Source organism: Engraulis encrasicolus, chromosome 4, assembly GCF_034702125.1.
Source record: "Engraulis encrasicolus isolate BLACKSEA-1 chromosome 4, IST_EnEncr_1.0, whole genome shotgun sequence".
NCBI lineage: Eukaryota > Metazoa > Chordata > Actinopteri > Clupeiformes > Engraulidae > Engraulis > Engraulis encrasicolus.
In genome coordinates this window covers 20,788,502-20,800,483 of record NC_085860.1, presented here as the reverse complement: position 1 = coordinate 20,800,483, position 11,982 = coordinate 20,788,502, and positions in this window count along the sequence as shown.

The following is an 11,982-nucleotide window of genomic DNA, read 5'->3' as shown; positions in this document are numbered from 1 at the left end:
CTCAGGAAAACCACTAGCCACAGTGGCCGGCAAGTGAAAAAGTTAATATCACACAAACACACCTGGACCCCGTTGCATGAAAGCATTGTTGCTAATCAGTTAGCAACTTGCTATGTTTCGAATGGGATATTGAATCACAACCAAGTAAGATGCTAACTTAGTTAGCATAGGGTGACCAGACGTCCCGGTTTAACCGGGACAGTCCCGGTTTGGAGTTGTGTGTCCCAGGTCCCAAGCAAACTCTATCGGGACACAAATATGTCCCGATTTTGGCCACCCACTACATTGCGCCATGTCTATCATTGTAAATATATGGAAAAGATTACATGATTACCTACCACAATTAATGGCAGCCAGCGCTTGTATAGAAAGTCTGAAGGAGTCAGTTGCGATTTGTCATTCCTCCCTCTAAAATTGATTAGAATGCAGGAAATTGCATCTAAAAAATACAAATTTTCCTGGGGGAGGACCCCCAGACCCGCCCGCCAAATATTGTCCTTCAGTCACGGACAAAGACTCCCGGTTTCAGACTACACAAATCTTGTCACGCTAAGTTAGCAACAATGTTGTTGAGAAACGAACTCCTGCTTTGGTGTTGGCAACTTGCTATGTTTCGAATGGGAAATTGAATCGCAACCAAATCAGTTGTTGAGAAACGGACTCCTGTTTTGGTGTGTGGTAGCCTCTCTTCTGTCTTTACACTAATGTAGTCCTAATTCGTTTTTTTCAGCAACACATGCGCACACATGCACACGCACACACACATGCACGCACACACACACAACACACTCACACATACACGCACACACACACAAACACATACTGTGCAACACACACACACACACACACACACACACACACACACACACACACACACACACACACACACACACACACACACACACACACACACACACACACACACACACACATAAACACAGATTTTACGGCAACATGCATCCATTTCCTCAAATTTTTTCATTCAAATTATCAATTTTGTACTTTATCTCTTTCTGTCTGCCTGTCTTTATTTCTTTTGTGTTTTTCTTATTTTCATCTATTTCATCTATCATTCTTCATTCCCTTCTCCCTGACAGAGTCTTCATATTTCCAGACCCACTTCTTACTCAGTAATCAGGAGCTGAAGGCCTGGTGTTGTTCACGCCTGTGGCTATAACCCCAAACACACAGCACCGGTGGAGCCTCATGACCCGGTGGCACTGAGTGACCCGGAAGTGATCCTCACCAGGAAGCCAGAACACTTCCTGTTTTTGAAGACTACAGACTACGAATGTGGAATACTTGGAAAACTTTTTAACTGCACTAGAACTTTTCGAGGACACAAGGAACTTTCTTCATCAACCATCATCATCATCGTGATCATCATTGTTGTTATCAATGAACAATGGTGACAACAACAGCAGCAACATCATTAAACAACATCAAAATGAAAACAAAAAACTACAACAGCATGAACAATGACCTCATCATTGTCCTCATAATCATCCCAAACTGATGATTATTTTTTAGAAGTCGCCTCCATGAACTTTCAGGAGTCTTCACAAATCGACACCTGCACAGGTATGGTAACCAGCCTCTCCCCTGACAACCCACCATCCCCATTCCCCACCCCTGAAACACAGAATTAACTTCCCCCATTAGGACACCAATTCTTCTTGCAAACCCTTGTTAACAAACCCCACCCACAAAAGCATCAGTAAAAAGCAACAAAACTGGCAAAACAGCAATCTAAGGATCATCTTAGTACTAGCATGGGTATACTCCCACCACCCATAAAGTTTGTCCCTTTTTGGCTTCCATAGCTACAGCTGTTTCCCTCTGTAATGGTACATTACATTACACTTAGCTCACACTTTTATCCAAAGTGACTTACAGCTATTTTGAATACAAGGTATTGGTTACAGTCCCTGGAGCAGTGTGTGGGTTAGGTGCCTCGCTCAAGGACACCTCAGCCATGGACTCAGATAGGGAGTAGAAGGGGTGGGATTCGAACCTGTAACCCTCTAATCTGAAGCCCACCTCCTTCACCACTATAGGCCACAATAGTCCACACAGCTGCTAATTAGAATCTAAGGGGAACTTAATTTTACATCTCCCCCCCCCCCATGCCCCCTCCACTGGTCTGAGGACGGCTCACAACCACACCTGAGACAGATGCGCTATTGGCCATTTCAGTGGGAGCTGTATGGTGACCTGTCGTGGTGGCCCAAGTGTGCATGCAGTTTCAATATTTGTGTGAGAGTTGTTTCAGCTTGTGAAAGTGACAGTGAGTTTTTTTTTCTTCCTTATTTTTTTTTCCAAATATTTAGGTGTATTCAATATTCTCCATTTATATTTTACTGACAAACAGCAGAAACACAAAAAAATGAAGTCTATTTGTATTTCAGTATTTGATGAATGACAAGTATAAAAAAATTAGCTTGCCTTATCTTTGTTTGTTTACTATGACAGAGGTCATAGGGATGACGAGTTATTGATCTGTCATAGAGGAACAGACAGACGTATGAAGAACAATCCATTTGCACTGCTTTTTTGCACAATGTTGTGTCAGAGCCCACCAAAGAACCATTCTCTCTTCATGCACTCCTCAGTGCTTTTTGTGTGGCACATAAGTAGCCTTGAAGCTTTCGTTTTTGATTTACACAGTTGTCTATGGTGATATGATACCTAAAAAAAAAATACTGTACCATGCGTTGCTTTTACTGGTGATAGCACAGCATGGTGTGTGTGCGCGAGCACACGTGAGAGAGAGAGAGAGAGAGACATGTAGAGATGATTATGTTATGACCTAGGCGTCTGCCCACTGGAAGGACGTGTCATTATTTAGTAGTTTATTTGTAGAATTTATGCTGCATATTCACAAATGACATACTTTTATATTACACCCTGTGCATACTTAGGTACATATAACATATGAAATACATAGTTTCATTGATATTTACTACCAACATCAAGAAATGTAGCCTACACTTTTCATATATAAATAGGTGGATATTCTCCATCCATGTGTAGGTCCATCCATCCATTTTGGATTACCAGTCATAGACATTGAAATAGATCAAATTTGTGAATGAGCTGCATGTATTGTCGAAATAAACTACTGAAATTACACACTGGGGCTTTAATTCCCTTTCACACATGTATGGCAGATAAAGAGAAATGGAGCATCTTCAAGCATGGGTTCAAAGGGACAATTAATGTGAATTTGTCCAACCAGCTTAAGGCAATGCAGGACTACTGTATATAAGCGAGCTCATGGCGTTCGTAGCCATGCCACATAGGCTAATCTGCTGGTGTGGTTGTTACAGGGAGAGAGGCATATCATGTCCTTATTGTTACTGTATAAATAACTTCAATGACAAGCAGAGTTAAAGTGGTAGACTTTGACATAGGACAGCACAAGCCTTTTTTTGTATGGAGAACAAAGTGTTGGCACTCTCTGATTAGTAGTCATTAGGAGTGTTTGCTATGAGTAATACAACTGAGCAAACTGATTTCTTCAGCACCATCTAACAGAAAATGTGTGAACTACACTGTTCAGATAGACACGCCCAGAGCTCCATATCCTTTGGGAAGACCTTACTGTACTCTACATGTCAACAGCAGGGCCATGTTTGTGTTATAGCTGCTCCACACAGATTTTGACATTGGCCTATCTATTATTGCAAACAGAGAAGACGACAAGGGGGGACAAAGCAGACAGCTGTCCTGGGCCCAGGGAGATGGGGGGAGGGCCATAATTGGGTCCTCATTACATTCAATGTATTAGGTGGGGGGCCCTTTGAGATGATTTTGTCCTGTGCCCAGCCAAAGCTGTCAGTGGCCTTGATTGCAAACACATTGCAATGCTAGTGGGCTGTGGGTATATACCGTATGCCCGTGCCTCTCTCTCACAGCCATAGCTACTAGAAGAACTGATCTGAGATCTCTCGCTGGTAACACTTTTATTTTATGGTTCATAATGTAACATATATTATGTACTGATACTGTGATACAGTGATTCTATAGGGGACAGTGTGAGTACATGATGTTGTGTATTTGTTACATGCTGAACTTTGTTACATACAATCAGGGCTCTAAATCTGTTATTCATCACCGGCTAAAATGGCTTCTAGATGTTAATCTTACCAGCCAAACGCACACTCACGAATGGGTCAAAGTGGCTAGTAAGTTGGTATTCTCTACCAGCCAAATTGAAATTTCACCAGCGCTTGGCCGGTTGGCTGGTGTCAAATTAGAGCCCTGCATACAATGTAACTGAGGCTTTTAAAATACAGTGTTACCCTGTTGTATTCTCAAAGTGCAATACTGTGCAACGACATACTGTATATGTGAGGTATTGTATGAGTGCGATATGGACAGTGACACTGGAATGTATGACTAGTAATATGAACTGTGAGGCATGTCTGATAAGAACCCAATGACCATTATGATGAAATACTCTAAAAGAAATTGCACTAAGGATGATGATGCCCGTGGTAGAAGTAGCAGACTTTATTATTTAGTATTTGTTTATCAATGCAGCTCTCATTACGAAAATGCAAAAGAAGTGTTTTTAAGGTTTGTTTGAGGATTGTGTGATTTCCTTTTATGCCTATGATTATTATTATTATTATTATTATATAATTGTTTTAACATTTATTTTCATTACTTGCACTGGAAATAACTGAATGTATAAGTATTACTCGACAAGCTTGAAGGCAGAGTTAGCTGAGGTAATCAGCATGCATTCTTGTGTCGTTCTTTTCTCTTTGCTCGATGACCAATCACAGAGGTATAATGCTGCAACTTTTGACGTGTGGTGCTTTAATCGTTCTGTCGCCATGGAAATGGATGTTTCCGGCCCAATGTCACTATAGCAACTGTGCATTTAAACGCCTTGACAAAGGAGTGACAGTGATTTGTCAGTGAATGTCATACCTATTTGAAAACCGCATAGAATGCCAAAATAAAGACAAAAAAACCCCACAGCTTTGTCATGTGTCCTCATTATAATGCAGTATAGCGTATGGTGTTGTTCATGTAACGATAGTAGATATCATTATCATCATCATAATTGTCGCCGTCGTCGTCGCAGTCGCAGTCGTCGTCGTCGTCGTCGTCATCATCATCAACATCATGTTATGGCAATGGCTCTGGTTTGGCTTAAAGGTGCACTGTGTGGGATGGTGGCCAGAGTAGGTATTGCAACAATGCTGCTCATTGAAATGGTGCTGTCTACTGTCAAATTTCATCTCTTCATGAATATTTACTAAAATGAACTAAAAGTAAAATAGTAAAAATATTTACTATATGAACTAATATTCACAAGTATGACCAAAGTAAAGTACGTTTTGCTGCTAAAAATGTCTGTTTACGGCAGTGGTTCTCAAACTGGGGGTCGGTACCCCTCAGAGGTACTGAAGGAGGATCGCGGACAAAAGGGACATTGCATAACAATGGGAAATCCACAGGTTAACAGCTAACAGCTAATTGATGTACCGGTATGTTACACAGGCACCACTTTGCTGTATTAATATGTTACAGAGGCACCACTTTGCTGTTTTAATATGTTACAGAGGCACCACTTTGCTGTATTAACCCTTGTAAGGTGTTCGGGTCATTTTGAACTGGAAAAAATAGTGACCCCCCCTTGCTAATCCCCCCTGCACATTTATACACAGGAAATGTTCCCGGGTCATTTTGACCCGTATCACTATGGGGGGCTTATACATCAATATTTTCTAAACTCTTTGATTACAGTGATCACATGTTGAGTAGACAAGGCAGAGGGTGAAGTATGTGGGAAAAGGAGTGCAGATATTGTTCGGTCCTTCAGTTGTGCATCAATGTTTCAACCTTGCGCGGTAAGAGCACCAGTGGCTCAATTTGTGAGCTTTGATTGAGATTACTCACTTTCTTCATTGTCTCCTTATCTTTCTCTCTCTGTATCTCTCACTCTCAAAAGCATATATACACAGAAATTCACAAGCATAATGAAGGGAACATGAGGGTGAATAAGAGCTATGATTTTTTCAATGTTTGATTATTTTTCTATATGCCCGGGTCAAAATGACCCGAACACCTTCTATGTAACAGAAACACGAATACCTTACAAGGGTTAATATGTTACACAGGCACCACTTTGCTGTGTTAATATGTTACACAGGCACCACTTTGCTGTATTAATATGTTACAGAGGCACCACTTTGCTGTTTTAATGTAATCTCTTACACAGGCACCACTTTGCTGTGTTACTGTAATATGTTAGACAGGCACCACTTTGCTGTGTTAATGTAATCTGTTACACAGGCACCACTTTGCTGTGTTAATGTAATCTCTTACACAGGCACCACTGTGCTGTGTTAATCTTTCTGTTACACAGGCACCACTTGGCTGTGTTAATCTTTCTGTTAATGTGGCCATTTATATACCCATGTCTGCTGGCTCCATTTTCACCTTCTCCTTTGAGCACTGTGGCCAGTCAGGCATGGTTTACTGTACCCTCTAATTGCTCAGTGAGGAGCCCAGTCTCACAGAAAAAATCAACTGTATGCCTCGTGGTGCCGTTATGATATAGCCTCGTTTTTCGTGGTTGGGCAACGCACGCTGTCGTCGAGACTGGGTGAGAGAGAGGGTGAGAGAGAGACCACCAGAGCAGCGTGCATTCCGGGAGGGGAGCGCTGTCGTTGTGTCAGCTTCAATGCATCTATCCCTCCCTCCAACATTGTCCCTAACCTTAACCCTAACCCTAATCTTAATCCTAAACTTAACCCTAAATCACTTGTTTGAAATGTTTGATTACCGTCGTTTCCAGTTAGCCTTCACTCACGCTTGATTGTTGACGTCTGTCCGCATTATTCTTCCCCCCAGAACTAAACCCCAATTGTCAATTCCCCCTTTTGTCACTGTAGCGAAGGGGAGTAGAGTTGCCCTAGCCTGGTTCCTACCAGACCTCCGTGTGTGTGCTCTGGAGCCCCCTGGTGGCACTCCAAACACACACATCGGTCTGGGAGCATGTGGCAGGATTCAATTTCTGGACTCAAAAAATAATGCCGAGCATTTATCACTTCAATATCACTGGCAGCTCACATTGAGGAGTCCCAGGTCATATTATAGACCATATTGACGCTTTAGAGATCAACAGAAAATGGTTTTGAAAGAATTTGTTGATATTGAAGCAATAAATGCTGCGATTATTTTTTTGACTGTAGAAATGGAATCCTGCTACATGCTCCCAGACCTAGTAGTGGAGCTCACAAAGCTTTGCGGAACTACAGGTCGGGCAAGAGCCAGGCAAGAGTTGCCCAGCCGCGACTCTAACCCAGACCTTCTGGGGTAGTAAACTGGGGCTCTGACCGCTACACCAAAGAGCTAGGCTTGTTGGCGTGACAGGCAGAACACACCCACAACCCTAGTGATGGTCAATCCATCACACTGTCTTCCCCTTTGGGAAGCGCACTTGCTTCACACACTCATGGTGTCCCTCACACTTCTCCCATCCAGTGTGCCCCATCATCAATGCTTGACCCATGACTGGGGTCCCTCACACCAGGGTCACCAATCCTGGCGGTCCCTAACTTGGAATTACGGCCTACACACAATGGGTACGCTTCCGATGGCCTCACGGTAGCCATCCCACTTCTGACACCATTTGTAGCGAAGGGGAGTAGAGTTGCCCAGCCGGGACTTGAACCCAGACCTTCTGGGGTGGTGAACTGGGGCTCTGACCGCTACACCAAAGAGCCAGGCTCGTTGGTGTGACAATCAGAACACACCCACAACCCTAGTGATGGTCACTCCATCACAGTCACCCAACCATGAGAAACGAGGCTATTCGTAACGGCACCACAGTTGATTTTTTCTGTTTTTCTCATAAGGAATTCACGAATGGCCCGAGATATGGTTGCAGTGAGACCCAGCAGAGTAATCATGTAAGTTACACTCCACTGTGTAGCCAAAATGGCTGCCCCCCCTCAGCCCTGCAAATAAGAGCATCCATTGCTGTATTTTCGTTTGCTTGCCTCAGAGGCAGTAACGCTGCTCAGTTGCTTCCTCTTGTGAAGGTGTCAGGGCTCTGTTGTGTCGGGGGAGCTGAAGACGTCAGTGTTAGCCCAGGGTGTATTGCCTCCAGGGCTCTAAATTAACACCCGCAAACATTCCAAATGCAGGTGAAATTTCATTTTGGCTAGTAGAGAAAATGATCTACGCGCCAATTTGGCTGGTAGCTCCTGACTGGAATACATTATGAACGCCTAAACCGCTGCTTCTATAATGAACCCAATGACGGCAAGGTTTCCTACATTACCCATGGACACTTCCGTCATGATGTAGGCTACAGCCATTGGTTAGTCATTTAATCACAGTAACGTAGCCTTTCGCCTATTGGCTGCCTGCTTCACAGCGCGCACCAAAGCCACTGCTTGTTTGAAGAGCAGATTTTAAAAGCGTCTCGCGTCTCGCGCTGAAGCCAGTTTCAATAATATGACTAGCGCGGGTTAGTTACTTCTGTTTAGTAGGGTTTGTACGGGTGATAAAGAATGTCATGGTGGTTACAGCGAGGTTCTGTGTCTGTGAATGCTAGTAGGCTAATAATAACAGTAACAGAGACGTTAAAATGGAGTGGTGGAGGAGCGAATAAGACAAGGACAGATGTGGAGAGCTGTTCCTGTCAGTTTGAGCGTACTGTAGCTGTCAGTCAGAAGTCGTCTGACATTTTCTTAGTCCTGGGCCAGTTGCTGATTTGGAAATCCCATGCCATCGGAAAAGGCAGACCTTGCATGGACGTGCGAGTAGCCTACGTGAAAAAAACACTATAACAAAAAAAACTACAGATGCTATGGAAGTAACAAAGAAAGCGAACATTTCCGTGACATGGCGTAATCGCTACTTGTCATTTTGTTGCGCGTGGTATGAGCTGAGCTCCTGGAGGAAATTAAGGTGTCTAGCAGCAGGCTACTACTGTACATAAACACATAAGACATCATACAATATTGCACAACGTGTGTGCGTGCGCGCCTGTGTGTTTGTGTTCTCTCCTTTCCTCTCTTCTCCTCCGCTCCCCTCTCTTCTGTGCATGGTCGATGGTATTTGACTGTGTGTTGACGGCTGTTTGTGAGAGGTTTAGGTTTCTACTGTAGGCTTACAGTAGTGAGGTTTGAGTGAGGGCGTGTGGGGATGTGAGGGTTTGTGGTGATGGCTGTATGTGTTTGATTAGTGCTATGTTAAAGGTCTGGCCTATGTGATGTGATTCACTGTTTTCAGTGGAAATGAAAGAAAAACTAATAAAATGGATTGAGTAATAAAAATGAAACAGAAGTAAAAAACAATATATTGTTTAAAGTTTATATAATAGCCTATGTATAATAGTAGGCCTATGTATATTCTTTATGTGTGTTGTTGAAATAGTATTTATATATATAAAAAAAAACATAAGGCATAGTTTATTTTGGCGAGATAAAAAAATGGCTAGTTGAACTTCTGTTTGTCCGGTAAGAAAAAATATCTACCACCCAAATTGCCTCCATCCATTCTCTGCTGCTCCTTTGTTGTGCTGTTTCAGGACTTCTGGTGGTGTTTCTGTTTTTTCTTCAGCAAGATCAGCAACTGTTAGCTGACAAAGCCCATGCAAAATATGGTAATATTTACCACAGCGATCAAGGACCATTGTTCATTTACCATAGTGATCCATGACCTTTGTTAATTTACCACAGGGATCCAAGACCATTGTTAATTTTACCGCACACAGTGATCCAGGACCATTGTTCATTTTACCCCACACAGTGATCCAGGACCATTGTTCATTTTACAGCACACAGTGATCCAGGATGATTATTTATATACTGCTCACAGTGATCCAGGACCATTGTTCATTTACCACAGTGATCCAGAATCATTGTTCTTTTACCACAGTGACCCAGGACCATTGTTCATTTACCACAATGATCCAGGACCATTGTTCATTTACCAAAGTGATCCAGAGTCATTGTTCATATACCGCAGTGATCCAGGACCATTGTTCATTTTACCACACACAGTGATGCAGGACCATTGTTCATTAACCACAGTGATCCAGGACCATTTTTTCATTTACCACAATGATCCAGGACCATTGTTCATTTACCACAGTGATCAAGGAGCATTGTTCATTTACCACAGTGATCCAGGATCATTGTTCATTTACCAAAGGGATCCAGGACCATTGTTCATTTACCACAGTGATCCAGGATCATTGTTCATTTACCAAAGGGATCCAGGACCATTGTTCATTTACCACAGTGATTCAGGATCATTGTTCATGTACCGCAGTGATCCTGGATCTTTGTTCATTTTACCGCACACAGTGATCCAGGATCATTGTTCATTTACCACAGTGATCCAGGACCATTGTTCATTTTACCGCACACAGTGATCCAGGACCATTGTTCATTTTACAGCACACAGTGATCCAGGATCATTATTTATATACTGCTCACAGTGATTCAGCACCACTCTTCATTTATCACAGTGATCCAGGATCACATTTCATTTACCACAATGATCCAGGATCATTTTTCATTTAACACATGGATCCAGGATCATTTTTCATTGAGCACAGTGATTCAGGACCATTGTTCATTTACCACATGGATCCATGACCATTGTTCATTTTACAGCACACAGTGATCCAGGATCATTGTTCATTTACCACAGTGATCCAGGACCATTGTTCATTTACCACAGTGATCCAGGACCCTTATTCATTAACCACAGTGATCCAGGACCATTGTTCATTTACCATAGTCATCCAGAACAATGGTTCATTTACCACACTGATCCAGGACCATTGTTCATTTTACCGCACAGAGTGATCCTGGATCATCATTTATATCCTGCTAACAGTGATCCAGGACCATTGTTCATTTACCACAGTGATCCAGGATCATTTTCCATGTATACCACAGTGATCCAGGACCATTGTACATTTACGACATGGATCCAGGACCATTGTTAATTTTACCACACACAGCGATCCAGCATCATTTTACCGCACACAGTGATGCAGGATCATTGTTCATTTACTACAATGATCCAGGACTATTGTTCATTTTACCGCTCCTGGATCATTATTTATATCCTTCTCACAGTGATCCAGGACCGTTGTTCATTTACCACAGTGATGCAGGATCATTGTTCATTTAACAGATTGATCCAGGATCATTGGTCATTTGCCACAGTGATCCTGACCTGGACCATCGTTCATTTATCAGAGTGATCCTGGATCATTGTTCATTTTACTGCACACAGTGATCCTGGATCATATTTTATATACCGCGCACAGTGATCCAGGATCATTGTTCATTTACCACAGTGATCCAGGACCATTGTTCATTTACCACAATGATCCAGGATCATTGTTCATTTTCCAGAGTGATCCAGGACCATTGTTCATTTGCCACAGTGATCCAGGACCATTATTCATTTGCCACAGTGATCCAGGATCATTGTTCATTTACCACAGTGATCCAGGACCATTTTTCATTTACCACAGTGATCCAGGACCATTGTTCATTTACCACAGTGATCCAGTCAAGTCAAGTCAAGTTTATTGTCAATTTCTTTACATGCACTGGTCATACAAAGAATTTGAAATTGCGTTTCTTGCTCTCCCATGCAGACATAGACTAATCTAGGTAAGGACATAGACAGTATAGACATAGACAGCACTCATACATGGACACAGACAGTATGGACGTAGACATTGCTCATCCAGGACCATTGTTCATTTTACTGCACACAGTGATCCAGTATCATTATTTATATACTGCTCACAGTGATCCAGGACCATTGTTCATGAATCACCTGACATGTTGCTGTCTGCAAAAGGCAAATTCTATCCTTAGAGACAAGTCACACACAGGCCACAACCTGTTTGAACTGCTGTCATCTGACAGTAGATACAGATCTATGAAAACCAGGAAAAATAGACTGAAGAACAGTTTT